The sequence below is a fragment of the Saccopteryx bilineata genome, chromosome 1 (assembly GCF_036850765.1).
Source record: "Saccopteryx bilineata isolate mSacBil1 chromosome 1, mSacBil1_pri_phased_curated, whole genome shotgun sequence".
NCBI classification, from domain to species: domain Eukaryota; kingdom Metazoa; phylum Chordata; class Mammalia; order Chiroptera; family Emballonuridae; genus Saccopteryx; species Saccopteryx bilineata.
This window is the reverse complement of record NC_089490.1, coordinates 70,766,597-70,783,443: the sequence shown is the minus strand read 5'-3', so window position 1 is coordinate 70,783,443 and position 16,847 is coordinate 70,766,597. Positions and strand designations below refer to the sequence as shown.

Sequence of the window (16,847 nt, the reverse complement as noted above, 5' to 3'; positions counted from 1 at the left end):
GATTTTTCATATTATGCACTGCAAAAATCTACAACTGACACTTTAGGTGTATTTTTAGGAAAGAAGAATAAATCAAGTAAGGATAATAAAACATATGAAATCTACTTCCTAAATGTATAATTTGAGAAGTGTTTATGAATATTTCAATTGAAATGCTTTATCTGAGTGATACTGATTGGAATTCAGTAGTTCTCCATTAACCAGGTCTCAATATTTGCATGTAGTTCAAACCTTTTGCCCTTGTATTTAGAAACTTTCACGATGTGAACTCAACCTATTTTTTGAAAACTTAACCCCAATTTTGCAATCTTATGGTCCCTATGCTAATGCCACTGTTCTAATACCTTTTTCTCCACCCCGAATGCCCTTGACCTAACTTCTTCCATAGCTACATGTCAAAACCCTACCCATTGTTTAAGACTCAACTCTAAGTCCATTTCATATACAAAGCTTTACAAGATCTTCCCTCCCTGAAAATTCTAGCTGGAATTAATCACCTGGGACTACAAACTACCACAGACCCATAGCGAAATAAGCCCAGGGGCTCTAGGTCACCCTGCCTAACTTCGAGTCCTGACTCCTACCTATACTCGCTGGTCCAATGAGATCAGGAAACAGTTCAGTTCTATGTGCCTCAGTGTCCTCATGTGTATAATGACAATAATAATACCTATTTCAAAAGATTGTTCTAAGAACTGAGAAAATGCATATGTACCACTACAGTTGTATATGGCTATGTGTCAGCAAAATGACTTAAACAGATAAAGGTTTTATTTTCTCCCAGAAAAGTTGGATTAGGCAGGTTGGCATGCAAATAAATTAGGTCCTTGTATTCTCCTACTTGGCTAACCTTAGCCTGTTGTTTCACAGAAGCAATGTAACTGCCATATCTCTAGACATTGCATCTGCATTCAAAGCAGAAAGAAAAGAGAAGTCAATAAAACAAAAGCCATATGCCAGCTAAGTCTGTCATTATTTATCAGAAAACAGGTTTCCTTCAAACACTGCCACAGAGACTTCCATTTACATTTCATGGCGCCAGGTCGAGGTCACGTGGTTACCTAGAGATGGAAAAGAACGTAGGAATTTTTATGGTTAGATGCACTATTGTCCCAAATCAAATTGGAGTTCTGTATAAAGAAAAAAGAGGGAATGGATATTATGTAGGCAATCAGAGTGCAGACCATGGCTCTTAAGGCAGTTTCTGTTTATGGTGAATGTGTAACTGATGGTAACTATTAGGTTTCTTTTTCATGCAGCCAAGTGTTTTTGGCAAATTAATTATGTGTTTGTGTCTTGTCTCACGATTTATGAGACTTTGATGGCAGGGTCTATCCTACGCTGTTACCATCCTGGAAGAGCACCTCGAGAATTATTTATATTTACAAAAATTCACAGGTTTGAAAAATACACTTCAGAGGGAAATGTTAAAAGATGTCAAAAGCCTTCACAGGGGAGGCCTGGTCACAAGCTAATCCTCATCAAGGATTATCTAATCGAAGGTGTTAAGTAAAGGGACACAAAAGACATATTTCAATGAACAGTTGTAATAATATTTCCAAATAAAGGTAACCATTGGGTTCAGTGTAATAGGAAATAAATTGGTGATTCGATTATTGATTTCTTCTCTTTCTATTTTTTTTGTTAATTTTAATTTATTGTGTTAACATGGATTCAAGTGTCCTACTCAATATAACACCCTCACCCCACAACCACATGCACCCCATTACATGCCCTAGTCCCCCTCGTCCTAACTCCCTCCCCTCTTCCCTCTGGGATTTGCTGTCCTGTTATCTGTATCTATGTGTGATGTATATATAATTTCACTAATCCCTTCACCTTCTCTGATCCCATCCCCTCATCCTCCTTCCCTCTGACAGTTGTCCCTCTGCTCTATGTGACCCTGCCTCTGCCTCTATTCCGTTCCTCAGTTCACCTTGTTCATTAGATTCCACATATAAGTGAGATCACATGACATTTATTTTTCTCTACTTGGCTTATTTCACTTAGCATAATAATCTCTAGGTCCATCCATGCCATCACAAAAAGGAGGATTTCCTTATTTTTCACAGCCATGCAATATTCCATTGTATATATGTACCACTGCTTTTTTATCCACTCATCTACTGATGGACACTTGGGCAGTTTCCAGATCTTGGCTATTGTGAATAATGGTGCAATAAACATGGGGGTAAAAAAAAATGGGCAAAGGAACTGATTATTGATTTCTTAAGTTACAAACTTTGCCAGATGGCTTTCTTCCAAACATAGTAAGGACCCTTGTACAAATTTCTAAAGGATCTCAATATCAAACATTTAAAATTACTAATTTATTTTCAATTCATAAAAAAGCAACCAGCTTTTTCATCTATTAGAATATGAAAAAAAGAAAGCAGATTTGTTCAGATTTTTTAAAAATATTTTTCTGAAGCTGGAAACGGGGAAAGAGAGTCAGACAGACTCCCGCATGTACCTGTCTAAGATCCACCCGGCAAGCTCACCAGGGGGCGATGCTCTGCCCCTCTGGGGTGTCACTCTGTCGCAACCAGAGCCACTCCAGCGCCTGGGGCAGAGGCCAAGGAGCCATCCCCAGCACCCAGGCCATCTTTGCTCCAATGGAGTCTCGGCTGCGGGAGGGGAAGAGAGAGGCAGAGAGGAAGGAGAGGGGGAGGGGTGGAGAAGCAGATGGGCGCTTCTCCTGTGTGCCCTGGCTGGGAATCGAACCCGGGACTTCTGCAGGCCAGGCCGACACTCTACCACTGAGCCAACCGGCCAGGGCCTGATTTTCAGAATATTTTTAAAGAACATTAAAAAAAATCAATGGTAAAACAAAATATTCTAGTAAGAAGAAAAGAAAGGTGTAGAAATCACTTTGAGATGCTATTATTTTCCTTCCCACGTTTACACATAAGCATTTCATTCATTTGAAATTTCTAAGATCATCTTCAGGTTGCAGAAGCCTCCCCTCCTCTAAGATGCTAGGAAGAAACCTTAGACCAGATCAGGATGCTAACATTACACTACCAGGAAAGCAACATGCTGTCCTGCAAACATTTCCTTAATTATCATTCATGCAATTTAAAGGATTTTCCAGTCTATAGATGTTGCTGCTGAAATCAGTTCTTCCTTTCCTAATGTAGGGTACGCAGAAGAATAATGGAGTAAATACTCTAGCTTGAGTAGAGAAATGAAAGAAGTCAAATGGAATTATTAGCTTTGGTATAACTGATGTGAAGATAGCAATTGCCAGAGGGTGCTGTCGGAGCACTCGTCAGGGGATGCCTCATTTCACTGAAGTTTCATAATTCTTCACATGAAAAAACCTGCTTCTTTCACATTGTATCAGCAAACCCTACTTTTTAAAGCTTCTCTATTAACGTGCTTTAGACACTCAAAGCCCTGAGATCAATAGTTCAGTCAGCAGTCATTTCCAACATAGTTTTCTTCATTATGTTTAAGTTAACAAAATATATTATTTAGCAACATGTAAAGATAAAGTATCTATACTTACATTATCTTAAGAATGGCTTCATCACTTGAGAAAGTAGTTTTGTTGGTTTTTTTGGTTTTTTTTTTATAGAGACAGAGAGAGAGTCAGAGAGAGCGATAGATAGGGACAGACAGAAAAGGAGAGAGATGAGAAGCATCAATCATCAGTTTTTCACTGCGACACCTTAGTTGTTCATTGATTGCTTTCTTTCTCATATGTGCCTTGACCACGGGCCTTCAGCAGACCGAGTAACCCCTTGCACGAGCCTGCGACCTTGGGTCCAAGCTGGTGAACTTTGCTCAAACCAGATGAGCCCGCACTCAAGCTGACGACATCGGGGTCTCGAACCTGGGTCCTCCGCATCCCAGTCCAACACTCCACTGCGCCACCGCCTGGTCAGGCTAAAACAAATTTTTGATGGTTTCTAACTTCAAAAGAAAGAAGCAGTCCCAGCAATTATATATAATGAAACATGATGGTCATTACAGGTCATTTTAAAAAGCCAAATTAATTATTAAGAGTTATTTTATAACTAATGCTCTTCCAAGTGTGATGAGCATGGAAGTTTTCCTCTCATAGAGCTTTATTAATGAAGGGCTTCTCCTCACAGACCTAATTTCTTACAGCGCTAGCATGACCAAAGAAGAAAGAGACATTACTTTAAAATACATCCAAAGATGGAAGGTCTCCGAAAGAATGAATAGGGCCGAGGCTAGTGTTCATTTACAGTTGGCTACTACATATTGTGCTATAATGAGTGCTGAGCACAGAGAGAGCAAAGAGCCAAACGGAATGATTCCACTGTGGTGCAACTCATGCTAAGGTAGCGGTGGACACTATGCTGTAGGCGTGCTCGGCTGGGAAAGCTTCATTTCATGGAAGGAAGCTATGAAATAACTCTTCATATGAAATCCAATTCCATGTACATTTGGGGGAATTCCTTGTACAGTGGTACCTTGACACACGAGATTAATTCATTTCATGGCCAGCTCATGATTAAATTTGTTTGTGTGTCAAATCTAATTTCTCCATTTAAATTAATGGGAATACAATTAATCTGTTCTGGTCCCCAAAAATCACACGAATTTTTTGTTTTATATGCTTTTAAATAAGAAAATGTACTTTATAAATAACAAATATATATATACACACACACACAAACATAATAAAAGAGAATGTAAAGAAGTAAACTGGTTTATGAAGTGTATTTACCTTCAAGGTCAGGCAAAGATACTAGAGAAGGGGGAGGAGACTGGAAGAGGAGATTTTTCATTTTGTGTGCTGTCACTTAACATAACTTACTCTCTACACACTTAACACTACATTCAATTGCAAAATTTAATTTAATTGCTTTTTACTTTGCTTAATCATCATCATTTTCTTCATTGACTTTTGGCTTTTTCGCCACACTTTCCTCGCTTTCACTTAGAGGCCATTTCAACAAAAACCTTTCCACGGAAGTTTGTTTCTTCCTCCCTTTCAGAAAGTTTGGCTGGCCTTCTAGTGGAAGGTGGCAGAAGCTCATTGATTCAAATATCTGCTCGTGACTTAAATAAAAAAATCCCATGAGTCTCAAATTGCTTGTGATTTGAAGTGCTCGTGTGTCAAGGTACCACTGCACTTGCTTTATAAGGAATGGAGGTAAAAGTATATGGTGCTAGGGTCTACTGCAGGAACCTGGGATAGTCACCGACATGTTTGTTTTTAGTATCTTGGTATAAAATGGATGACTACTACCTACTTTCATAGGGTCTACATAAGGATAAAATGAGATAACCCAGGTAATTCATAGAATAGTGTCTGGCACATTTTATAGGTTTAAAAATATATAGTTGCTATTATTACTGTGGTTGTTGTTAGTTCCAGGAAAACATAAATCTACTCACAGACAGGGACTCCTACTTCCAGTGTTTATACACTGCCTACCACACGCCAGGTGCATGTGAGGTAATTTCATATATATTATCTCTCCTTAACACTTGTCCCCACTCGTCACTCCCACAAGGTAAACATCACTGTGTGGCAAATGAAGAAACCAGAGGCAGAGAAATTCACCCATATATGGCAAATCTCTTTTGAGTGCCTGCAGGGTGTTCCAGAGACCCTTCGAGGTACTGTGGATATGACCACGAGTTTCCTGGGTGCGTGGTACTCACAGTCTAGGTTTCAGCTAAGCAGTTAGCCTGTGCTGCCTTTAAGTGAAAAAAGTAAAACAAAGGAAGAAACAGGTTTCCAGAAAGGAGCCAGAGCTCCACCCGGGACATGTGAGGTCTGTGACGCCCATGTGCCCTCCAAATAGAGATATCACGTAGACAGAAAGATACGGGTCCAGCTGGCACACTGAGCTCCAGCTCAAACTCTCCCATCACGTGTTTCTGATGGCCTACGAACTAGGAATGGTTTAAGAAAACTGATTTACGTGCACTTAAAAAAATTTTGTCATTTTTTTTTTATCAATACACTTGAATTTTTAGAGCACTTCTAGGTTCACAATAACTTGAGCCGAAAGTACATGGAATCCATAGCCCTCCTGCCCACACACGTGCATAACCTTCCCCATTACCAACATCCCCCACCAGAGCGGTACATTTGTCACACTCAGTGTGCCTATCTTAACACATTATTATCACCCAAAGTCCATAACGTACATTAGGGTTCACTTCTGAGGTGCGGTTTGGATAAATGGAGATTGCCACGTACTCAGCGTTATAGTATCATACAGATTATTTTCACTGCCCTAGAACTCCCCTCCCCAACTTCTGACAGCAACTGGTCTTTCTACTATATCCTTAGTTTTGCCTTTTCTAGAATGTCATGTAGTTGGAATCCCAAGTACGGAAACTTTTCAGATGGGCTTCTTTTATTTGGTAATACACATTTAAGTTTCCTTTATGTCTTTTTGTAGCTTGATAACACATTTATTTTTATTGTCAAATAATATTTCATTGTTTAAATGTACCACAGTTTATCTATTCATCTCTAAAAAACCATACTGATTGCTTTCAAATTTTGGAAATTATGTATAAGGTTATCATACACATTCATGTGTAGGTTTTTGTGTGGATATTAAATTTTCAACTCCTTTGGGTAAATACCAAGGAGTGTAATTGCTGGATTATACAATAAGAATGTTTAGTTTTGTAAGATATGTCTTTTGAATATATTTTCTCCCAGTCTGTGGTTTGTAGTACCATTTTGTTGGCATTGAATTTTGGAGAGCAGTTTTTAATTTTAATGAATTTTAGCTTATCATTTATTTATTTGATAAATGATACATTTTTATGACTCTAATATTACATTTAAAAAGTCAAGGTTATTTAGATTTTCTTCTATGTATCTTTTAGGAGTTTCATAATTTTGCATTTCACAATGGGTATGTGATCCATTTTGAGTTTTTTTTGGGGGGGGGTTTGCATGAGGGTGTTCAGTTGTTACAGGACCATTTGTTAAAACACTCTCTTTGCTCCGTTGTACAGACTTTATTCCTTAGTCAAAGATCAATTGACAAAGTTTATGTAGGTTTATTTCTGAGCTCTCGACTCTTTTCCATCGATTGACTGTATACTCTTTCAACAATACCACACTGTCTTGATTACTGTTGCTTTATTGTAAGCCTCGAAGTCAGTATGTGTCAGTCTTTTAACACTGTTCTTCTTTTTCAAAATTGTGTTGCCTACTCTAGATTTTTCTTCTCCATAAACTTTAGATCAGTTTGTTGATATCCGCTAAATAACTTACTGGGTCTACGGTTAGGACTGCAGTGATCAAGTAGGGAAGAACTTAACAATATTGAGTCTTCCTATCAAGGAATGTAAAAAATTTCTCAATTTATTTAGTTCTTTGATTTCCTCTATCAGAGTATAATGATTTTCCTCATGTATATCTTATTCTTAAATTGTTAGATTTATTCCTAAGTAATTCTTATTTTAAGTGCTAATGTACAAGTATGGTTTTTACTTGTTTAAGTATTTGGGAACATCCCAAAAGATAAGTAATATGTTGTGATATGTGAAAAAGATGAAATTCAAATTTTAGTATCCATAAATAATTTTGATTGGAACACAGCCATGTTCGTTCATTTACATACTTGTCTCTGGGTGTTTTCATCATACAACCACAGAGTTGAGTAGTGGTGAGAGCTTTGTGTGCCCCACAGAGCCTTGATTATCTACTGCCTGGCCCTTCACAGGAAAAGTTTGCTGATCCCTGTTCTGGAGGGTAGGTGGAGGGTGGGGATCAATAGCATAAGATTGCACTTTAAAAAAGAAAAAAGAAAGCCTAACCCGGCAGTGGCGCAGTCAATAGAGCATCGGACTGGGACGTGGAGGACTCAGCTTTGAAATTCCGAGGTCACTGGCTTGAACGCGGGCTCATCTGATTTGAGCAAGGCTCACCAGCTTAAGCCCAAGGTTGCTGGCTTAAGTAAGAGGTCACTCAGTCTGCTGTAGCCCCCGGGTCAAGGCACATATGAGAAAGCAATCAATGAACAACTAAGGTGCCACAATGAAGAATTGATGCTTCTCATCTCTCTCCCTTCCTGTCTCTCCGTTCCTCTCTCTTTCTCTCTCTCACACACACACACACAAAAAAAAAAAAGAAAAGAAAAAAGAAGAAGAAAGAAAAACTGTGCCAAATAATAAAGGTCTGGATGACACTCCCAAGGAAGCTAGTTAGACTAAACAGGAAGATCCTGATACAGAACGAATTCAGAGCTTAGATGGGGGAAGAAGCAAGCGAAGACCCTGGAAAGGAATAATGAGGAAGGGCGCTGGCGGGGCGCGGAGTCAGAGCCCACAGAGCGTGGTGTCACCAAGGCCAGGAGGGAAAGTCTGCACTGGAGAGGCAGGCAGGCTGTGCTGAATGAAGCAAAGAGGTCACAATGACATTATTTAATTGGGTTAGCACTATCTACGACAGTCAAGAACCAGTTTCAGTGGAATGCTGAAGATGGAAGTCTCCAGACTTGATGAGGGGAAAAGTGTGTGGAAAAATGAATAAAAGTGACTACATTTATGTAACTCTTCATCAGTTCTGCTGTGAAGGAAAGCAGAGAAATAAATGGCACCTGATGCAGAATATAAGAACAAGAAAAAAAAAGGAAAGATAAGCAATAGAGCACGTTTATATGCTGGTAGGAATATTCCAGTAGAGAAGGGCACACTGATGACAGAAGAGACAGAAACAAGGATCACAGGAGTGACGTTTGACAGGGTCAGAGGGAGTCAGACCAGAGCTTAACCCCCTCCTCCTTAAAGGATAGTAATACAAAGTGAGTGCAGAGAGCAGGGAGGCCTGGGGACTTGATGGTGAAAGTCCATCTTCCTGTCTACATCTGTTTTCTCAATGGAAGGTGAGTTTTACTTGTGGTGTCTGTGCTGGAGGTAGAGTGTGGGAGGAGGGTAGGGTTTGAGAAGAGGGAAGTAACAAGAAGTTTATCAGGGAGAGGAGGAAAGCAAACTTACTAGGGAAACAAATGAGCATTGCCTGCAAGAATGAGTACCTTCTGAGATTTAGGATAATGAACTTGAAGTGAAAGTAGTGACTTTTTCCAGCAGTAATCAGCAGAGTGGAGACCTACTATGGGACTTGCCAATAATCTTCCCGAGTTGCCACAGGCTGGAAGCAAGCTTGTTTCCCCCTAAATCACTGGCTATGTATTCTTTGGGCCATGCCAAACTGTTTTTACCCTTACATATACATGCTAGCATAAGGATGTATGGCTATGACAAATTTTCCAGGAGCTATATCTATTCCATTATTACCACATATCAAATGGCTATTTTAACTCCCTGTGGAGTAAAATGCAAATTAATCTGCTATTTTTTCTGGAAGTACTCTACAAAGTACTAAGGCTCAATTACTCATTTTCTTACCTGAACTGGTGCAATTTTGGAGCACCGAACATCCTCAGGTACTTCATCATGCTCAATTCACAAATAATTCAGGCCCCTGAATTATCCATTTCCAACAAATGCAAAGGTGTATTGGTCTAGCAATTACAATCACTCCGAGGAAACACTCCCAGTGCACTTTCCCTCATCAATACATCCCTAACTTCTAGAAGGTCCTAACACATACAGGTGCTCATTAAATATTATGAATTAATAAATCTCAATTTCAGAGTAAGCTATAAATGGATTTTTTTTTTGTAAAATACACAAAGGAAATAAAAGATATTCACAAAGGACACTCAATGCATTGGAATTAGTCCTTTGTTGGAATGTTTACACCATTATTTTACTCAAATGGATATCTACTTGAAATACATATCTACTCAAAAAATCTGTTTGACCTGTTATGTTTCCTAATCTTGAAATTAACCATAAAGACCATATATTTTGCTATCAATTGGGTTTCTTTTTAAAAGATATTCTATTTAGAATTGTAAAATGCCCATATATAATACTACTTCATACAAATACTAAATGCTCCCAGCAGAGGGCTCAAGAATTCTATTTTAAGGAAAGTTGTTTAAAAATATATACTGTACAACAGCAACTACTGTAAAACTCTTTCAGAAGGCAATTCCTGCACTCACAAAAAGGTTTCTTCTCTTGATCAAGTAATTCCAGGTCTATGCATTTACTTAAAATAATCCAAATTAAAGGGAAAAACTGGATTATAATAACATGATGTTATTTACATACTATGCATTTATGGATAAATGTACGTTTTCCTAATTCTAGAAAAGAAACAAACTAAAGTAAATGATAGCTGAAAAACCTATATATAATTACTTATGCATATGGGAAAAGAGCAGGAAAAAACCAGACAGATAATATAGAAAGCGTAAGTGAGAATTTGGATGAATATTGCTTTTTGCTTTTATTCTTGTTTATGTTGTATGAACATGTGAGTGATTTTTTTTCATTTTCAAAGATAAAAAATGTAATTTATTTTTACCGAATTTGCTAGACCATTATCTTTAGTGCTAGAAACAAGAATGGAAAAAATTTAGAAAGCAAATGAAATGGTTTATTTATAGAACTTAGGAATTTGGAGACATTAAATTCTTGTAGGCAGAACTAATGGATGTAGTATTTTATTCATGCCTACAAAATACATTTAAGTACTCCTGGGATTCCACAAACTTTCAGACAGCGGTCCCAAACCTCTTTATTCACTTTATTGATTTACTTATCCTCTATCTCATTTGAGGCATCAATACAAGTATTTAAAACTTAGGAACATAAGTATCTCAAGCTAAAGAAAACAGGAAACAAAAAGTAATATAAGGTTAGGAGAGGATATATATATATGTATATGTAAGTTACATATATATGTAAATACTGTATATCCTCACAGCTATTAAAAGTGAGCCACAAATGTGCCTCTAAGTTCCCCAGCATCAACATGAAAAAGGAAATGAGACCTAATACAAGATTAGAAAAAAAATCAATACTAAAATAATCCTAGCTGGCTTCTCCAGGTTCTGAAATCTAATGAAAATTTTCCTGCAGACATTAAGAGTTTCACTGAATGACTATACTTTCAATACCATCAAAAGTGCATTTTATAGAAAACTGCATAAAAAGTAAAAGTTAATCAAGAGATGTTTAAAACCCAGACATTCTGTTTTCTGCTTTTCTACCTTGATCTGGGTATAACATTTAGAATAGCTGAGCAGTGGGTTTTAATAACAGCAGTACAACCTTCTAGGGAGCAATTTGGAAATTTGTGCAAGTATATTTGGTTGTCCCAGAAGTGGGCACACGACTGGCATTTACAGGGCAGCAGCCAGGGATGCTAGATGTTATGCAGTGTATGGGAAAATCACCAACCAGAAAGAAGTGCCCATATCCTGCACATTTAAATGCCCTTCTGGCCACGCATATAGTAAAAAATTTGTTTATAAAAATTTAAACCTGGCCTGGCCGGTTGGCTCAGTGGTAGAGCATCGGCCTGCTGTGCAGGAGTCCCGGGTTCTATTCCCGGCCAGGGCACACAGGAGAAGCGCCCATCTGCTCTCCACCCCTCCCCCTCGCCTTCCTCTCTGTCTCTCTCTTCCCCTCCCGCAGTCAAGGCTCCATTGGAGCAAAGTTGGCCCGGGCGCTGAGGATGGCTCTGTGGCCTCTGCCTCAGGCACTAGAATGGCTTTGGTTGCAACAAAGCAACGGCCCAGATGGGCAGAGCATTGCCCTCTGGTGGGCATGCCGGGTGGATCCCGGTCGGGAGCATGCGGGAGTCTGTCTGACTGCCTTCCCGTTTCCCCTTCAGAAAAATAAAAAAATAAAAAATCTAAACCCAGAATCTCATTATTTATGTGTTTTATATATAAACACAATTTTTTTTTGTCTCAAGATACAATAAATTTTTCAGCACAACTACCACAATAAAAAACATGAGGAGACTATTGTCTTGTTCTGTGTGTAATTTTACTAAGAGTTGTTCAGTATTTTAGAAAACTGTGTCACCTAGGACATGCTTTGTGGTATCTCAGTTTCCAGCAAAACATTCATGTCTCAGTCTGCACCAGCATGCAGCTGTCCGAGGCAGGGCATGGCCGGTCTACCTGCAGGGGTAGAGAGGTGACCATTTTATTGTCTTCTGAAGGGGTTCTGTCCAAGCACGTGCATACTGAAATACAAATTACTTTTATTGTAACTTTTCTCCTTATGTTTGTTCTTTATATATACTTAAGGCATTCTTATCGATGGTTAGAGTAATTGAGTGAGGTTATATTATCTAAAAATTTTACTTCAGGATAGTAAAGGTGGTCCTTTTACATTAAGATCTAATAGATGAGGTTGAGAACCACCAAGCCAGATGGACAGACTGCCTATCTTCTGGGAATCCACTATGTGCAATTTCTCTCCAATGAACTTTCAGTGAGAACTCTCCAGCAAACAGGCTGAGGCAGGAATGTAATCACCCTTTTATACTGAAGAGGGAAAAATTCATGTACTTTAAGTAGCCATCAAGAGGCTGACATTTTCTTACCAAATGAAGGAGCTAATCAAGATTCTCCACTAAATAAACTGTTCATCTCGCTCTATCCAGAGGTGATTTGATGGAGTACCTGCAGGAAAGGTCAGAATTTCCTTAAAGAATGATTGAGGGCGAACGACCCTCAGAAATTCCATGATCAAGAAAGAACAAAATTATAGTGATTTCTGTTTAGAACTATTCCAAAACAGGAGTTACTGAGCAAATGGCTCATCCAACACAGCAAAGGAAAAATCCCACATGGGCACCATAAAATAACAATGCTTGGCCACAGAACTCTCTACTGAGACATTCAAGAAAACAAGCGCACCGTCCACCCTGAGTTACCTAAGTAGGTTGACCTACTATTTTGAATTGCAGGATGTTAGGCCTTTCTACTTTGGAGGAGGTCAGCGAGGAAAGGACTGATTGTTTATTACCCCACTTATGACAATAAACCATTATTAAGGGTATACAGGAAGTACTTCTCTTTCTATTCCCTATACTGGTAGTAGGTTGGGGTTAGGAGGTAGCAGAGTTGAGAATGGAGGAAAGAAAGGCAACTCCATCTCATTTGAATGGAGATTTATACAAGGTTATAAGACAGAGGGGCCACACCCACCCTTGCCATCTACTATGATCTCATATAGTCAGAGGCCCCCACAATGTTATCAGTGTGCATGTTCTGTAGACACAAGCTCAAGCACCGTGGCCCAGAATTAATGCCAAGAAAGATTATAAATGCTGTAAGAATACCGTTCAAATACATTCGTTTTCATTAAGTGACTGAGTTTCACAAAGTTCAAAAGGAAAAATATCTGCCTGAAATGTGACTATTATTCAAGTAGGCTACTAGACTCATGGAATAGAGTCTGACTCCATTTTTGATGTTTGACTGCTGACAGCTTTTAGGCCCCACCTTTCCCTCTTCCCTGCTCATCCCAAACCTGGTGAAAAGTGCAGGTAAGTCCAGGCACTTCCTCCCTTGGCGCTGGTGGGAAGTGCAACCCACACGAGTCCCGCCTTTGTGGAGAACCCTCCAGCCCCACCCCAACCAGAATAAATGCCAAAGCCCATCACCTCTACTTTCCCTCTCAAACCACTGTGGGCCTGCTTGGGAGTCTTGCAGATTATTAGGAAAAACCTAGAAAATATTTTTTTTTTAGTTAAAATATTGAATTTATTACCAAATTGGAAAGCTGATGTCAGAAGTGCGGCCATTAACTTCATTCCACAGAGACATTTCGGACATCGAAGTGTTAAGCAAATGGCCTTATAATTCCTGAAGTATAAACAACACCCTGAGTAAATTGTGACCAGACAGCACACGTAGATTCAATAAGGGAGAACAGGCTGGTTGCGAAGCAGAGACTGTCAGAACACATCCTGCTCTCCTGGTGGGAGCCCTGCCCACATGACTTCACACAGTCTAAGAAAACTGTTCTTCATGAGCAACAAACGGGCTTTGAGTGTGGTGGAGTTGTTCTTGGGTCCTCCTGTGAGAAAAGCAAGCTTCTGAGGGGTCAGTGTGGACCTGGACCTCTAAAATCTCCCTTCTCATTTTTTTCACAATAAATGACTATGTCCCCAACCTTACCACTTTTGACCACAAAACCATGTCAAGACTTATTATACTTGACATCTTGGAAGCCATAAAAATTCTTCCAAGAATTCTTTTTTTTTTTTTTTTTTGTATTTTTCTGAAGCTGGAAACGGTGAGAGACAGTCAGACAGACTCCCGCATGCGCCCGATCGGGATCCACCCGGCACGCCCACCAGGGGCGACGCTCTGCCCACCAGGGGGCGATGCTCTGCCCCTCCAGGGGGTCGCTCTGCTGCGACCAGAGCCACTCCAGCGCCCGGGGCAGAGGCCAAGGAGCCATCCCCAGCGCCCGGGCCATCCCCGCTCCAATGGAGCCTTGGCTGCGGGAGGGGAAGAGAGAGACAGAGAAGAAGGCGGGTCCTATGTGCCCTGGCCGGGAATCAAACCCGGGTCCCCCGCACGCCAGGCTGACGCTCTACCGCTGAGCCAACCGGCCAGGGCCCCAAGAATTCTTCTATGTGGTTCTTGTCTGTCAAGTTAGCCAACACTTTTTATAAAACCACGCTTAGGGACGTGGAACATCTTCCCCCTAAAACAGCAAGCAGACACATCTGCTTGCTTGTTTGTTTAAAAACCCACAGATAGGCCCTGGCTGGTTGGCTCAGCGGTAGAGCGTCGGCCTGGCGTGCAGGAGTCCCGGGTTCGATTCCCGGCCAGGGCACACAGAAGAAGTGCCCATCTGCTTCTCCACCCCTCCCCCTCTCCTTCCTCTCTGTCTCTCTCTTCCCCTCCCGCAGCCGAGGCTCCACTGGAGCAAAGATGGCCCGGGCGCTGGGGATGGCTCTGTGACCTCTGCCTCAGGCGCTAGCATGGCTCTGGATGCAACAGAGCGAAGCCCCAGAGGGGCAGAACATCGCCCCCTGGTGGGCATGCCGGGTGGATCCCGGTCGGGCACATGCGGGAGTCTGTCTGACTGTCTTCCCATTTCCAGCTTCGGAAAAATGAAAACAAAAAAACAAACAAAAAAAACCCAAACAAACAAAAAAAACCCCACAGATAAAAGAAAAAATCTCTCCAAAGGCAAATAATGTAGAGCTTCAAAAGATGCAAGAAAGCAGAAAATCACAGATGGAGACAAACTTCCTCCCTTTGTTTCACCCTTCACGCTTTCTGGGTCAACAATCCAGCTATGGACTCTGGCACATCTCTGACAAGAATTAAGGTGAGGAGAAAATGATCACTTTCTGAACAATTCTAAATATTCTTCTTCAGAATGTAGATTTTAAACTGTTCCCTCTAGAGTTTAGGGCAGTGATGGGCAATCTTTTGAGCTTGGCATGTCAAAATTTGCCAAAAAAAAACGAGCATAACTCGGGTGGTATGTCACTTTGAGAAAAACGGCCTAACTGGAAGTCCTAGAACTAGACGCTCCGTGCTGCAGTTCTGTTGTTTTGGCCTACAGACCTCCGGCACAGAGTGTCTGCACTACAGCAAATGTTTTATCCTCGGCGACTGCACCTGGCCGTGCAGGAGCCGAGGATGAAACGTCCTTCTCGGCATGCGGCCCTATACTTCTCTGGTATGCGGCCACATGTCATCGAAAATGGCTATGCGTGTCAGGGCTGACACGCGTGTCATAGGTTCACCATCACGGGCCTAAGGCATGGTGCAGGTGCGTCGGGAGCCTTCCACTAGGACCCTGTGGGTATTGCCTGGTGGAGAAAGGGTTCTGCAGCTAAAATATTTAAACCAGTGTCTAGTCTTCACACTGCTCCCAACAAAAGCATTAAAGACAATTTTCTCCCAGATTTGTTTCATGTCAACCATTTATTTCAACCAGGTGATGTTTATAAGTAAATCTGATGGGGACTTTTTCCCCATGAAAACTGACACATCTATCCCTGAAGGGATGGTCCACAGGAAGGCAGTTCTAATTAAGATTCCTGCCACTCTGCAGCCAGGCCTGATACGCTGGTCTCAAGAGGAAAGTCTTCTGCTCTGGAGAATAAATACAATTTCAATGATCGCTGACATGTAATGTTACAGTATATGCCCTATCAGCACTTGATTTTAAAAAACCATGTGAATGCATTCGGGAATCAACTGGGAATCAGGAAGAAAAACTTTAGCACATAGAACCGTGAAAATTAAGGGACAATTTCCTTTAGTTTTGGATTACATGAGTGTTTGTACATGACTACTACTATAGCTAAAAAAAAAAAAAAAAAAAAAAAAAAAGTAAAAAAAGGTTGTTTTCACTTAACAGACTATTAAACTTGTCTAGATTTCCAAAGACTTGTCAACAGTAATACTAATGGTTACACAACATACTCCGGTGAAGATGGTGCTAAAGCATTCTCTGGGTCGGGGAAAGGTATGAGGATGTGTGTCCCCACAGCAATCGGCTTTTCCCTGATGTGGAGACGCCAAGGGCTGGGGTAATTGGATAATGAAAAGCAAGGAAAGAGAGGTATCAAAGAACCGTTTTTCTTCGGCTGCGCAGAGATGACACAGCTGGTCATAGCTGACAAAATTAGCAGTCCCTGGAGGTGGAGAATTTTAAAGAGGACTACGAGTGTCACTATCATTTGGTTTCCTATTGTTGTTTCCTATTTTGGGTTTCTGGAATCTATCAGACTAAAGGGACAGAAGAGCAAGACAGTTCCCTGAGAAGTAAGAAGAAACTAACTAGGTTTAATACGGAAGGATTTAGCACAGAACCTGGTATATAGTCTATCTTCCTTGACATCATCACAGCCAGATGCTAAACAGTGAACTTCATTGTGGTTCTCAGTCCACTGGCTTCCATTTGGGGTCCAGGCACTCAAATTCCTAAAGGTTTATCCCAAGACTTTTGGGGCTGGAGGTCCTTCCGCTTTCAGAGCAGTG

The 16,847-nt window shown here is 40.6% G+C and overlaps 1 protein-coding gene and 1 non-coding gene across 5 annotated transcripts in view; one reads left to right on the top strand and one right to left on the bottom strand.

Moving 5' to 3' along the window:
* Positions 1 to 16,847, bottom strand: part of KLHL32 (kelch like family member 32) — a 240,989-nt gene that overhangs the window by 118,338 nt on the left and 105,804 nt on the right. The gene's annotated exons all lie outside the window — the stretch shown is intronic.
* On the top strand, positions 11,358 to 11,433 carry TRNAS-GCU (transfer RNA serine (anticodon GCU)). Its single transcript has one exon. It is a non-coding gene; the product is annotated as a tRNA-Ser (tRNA).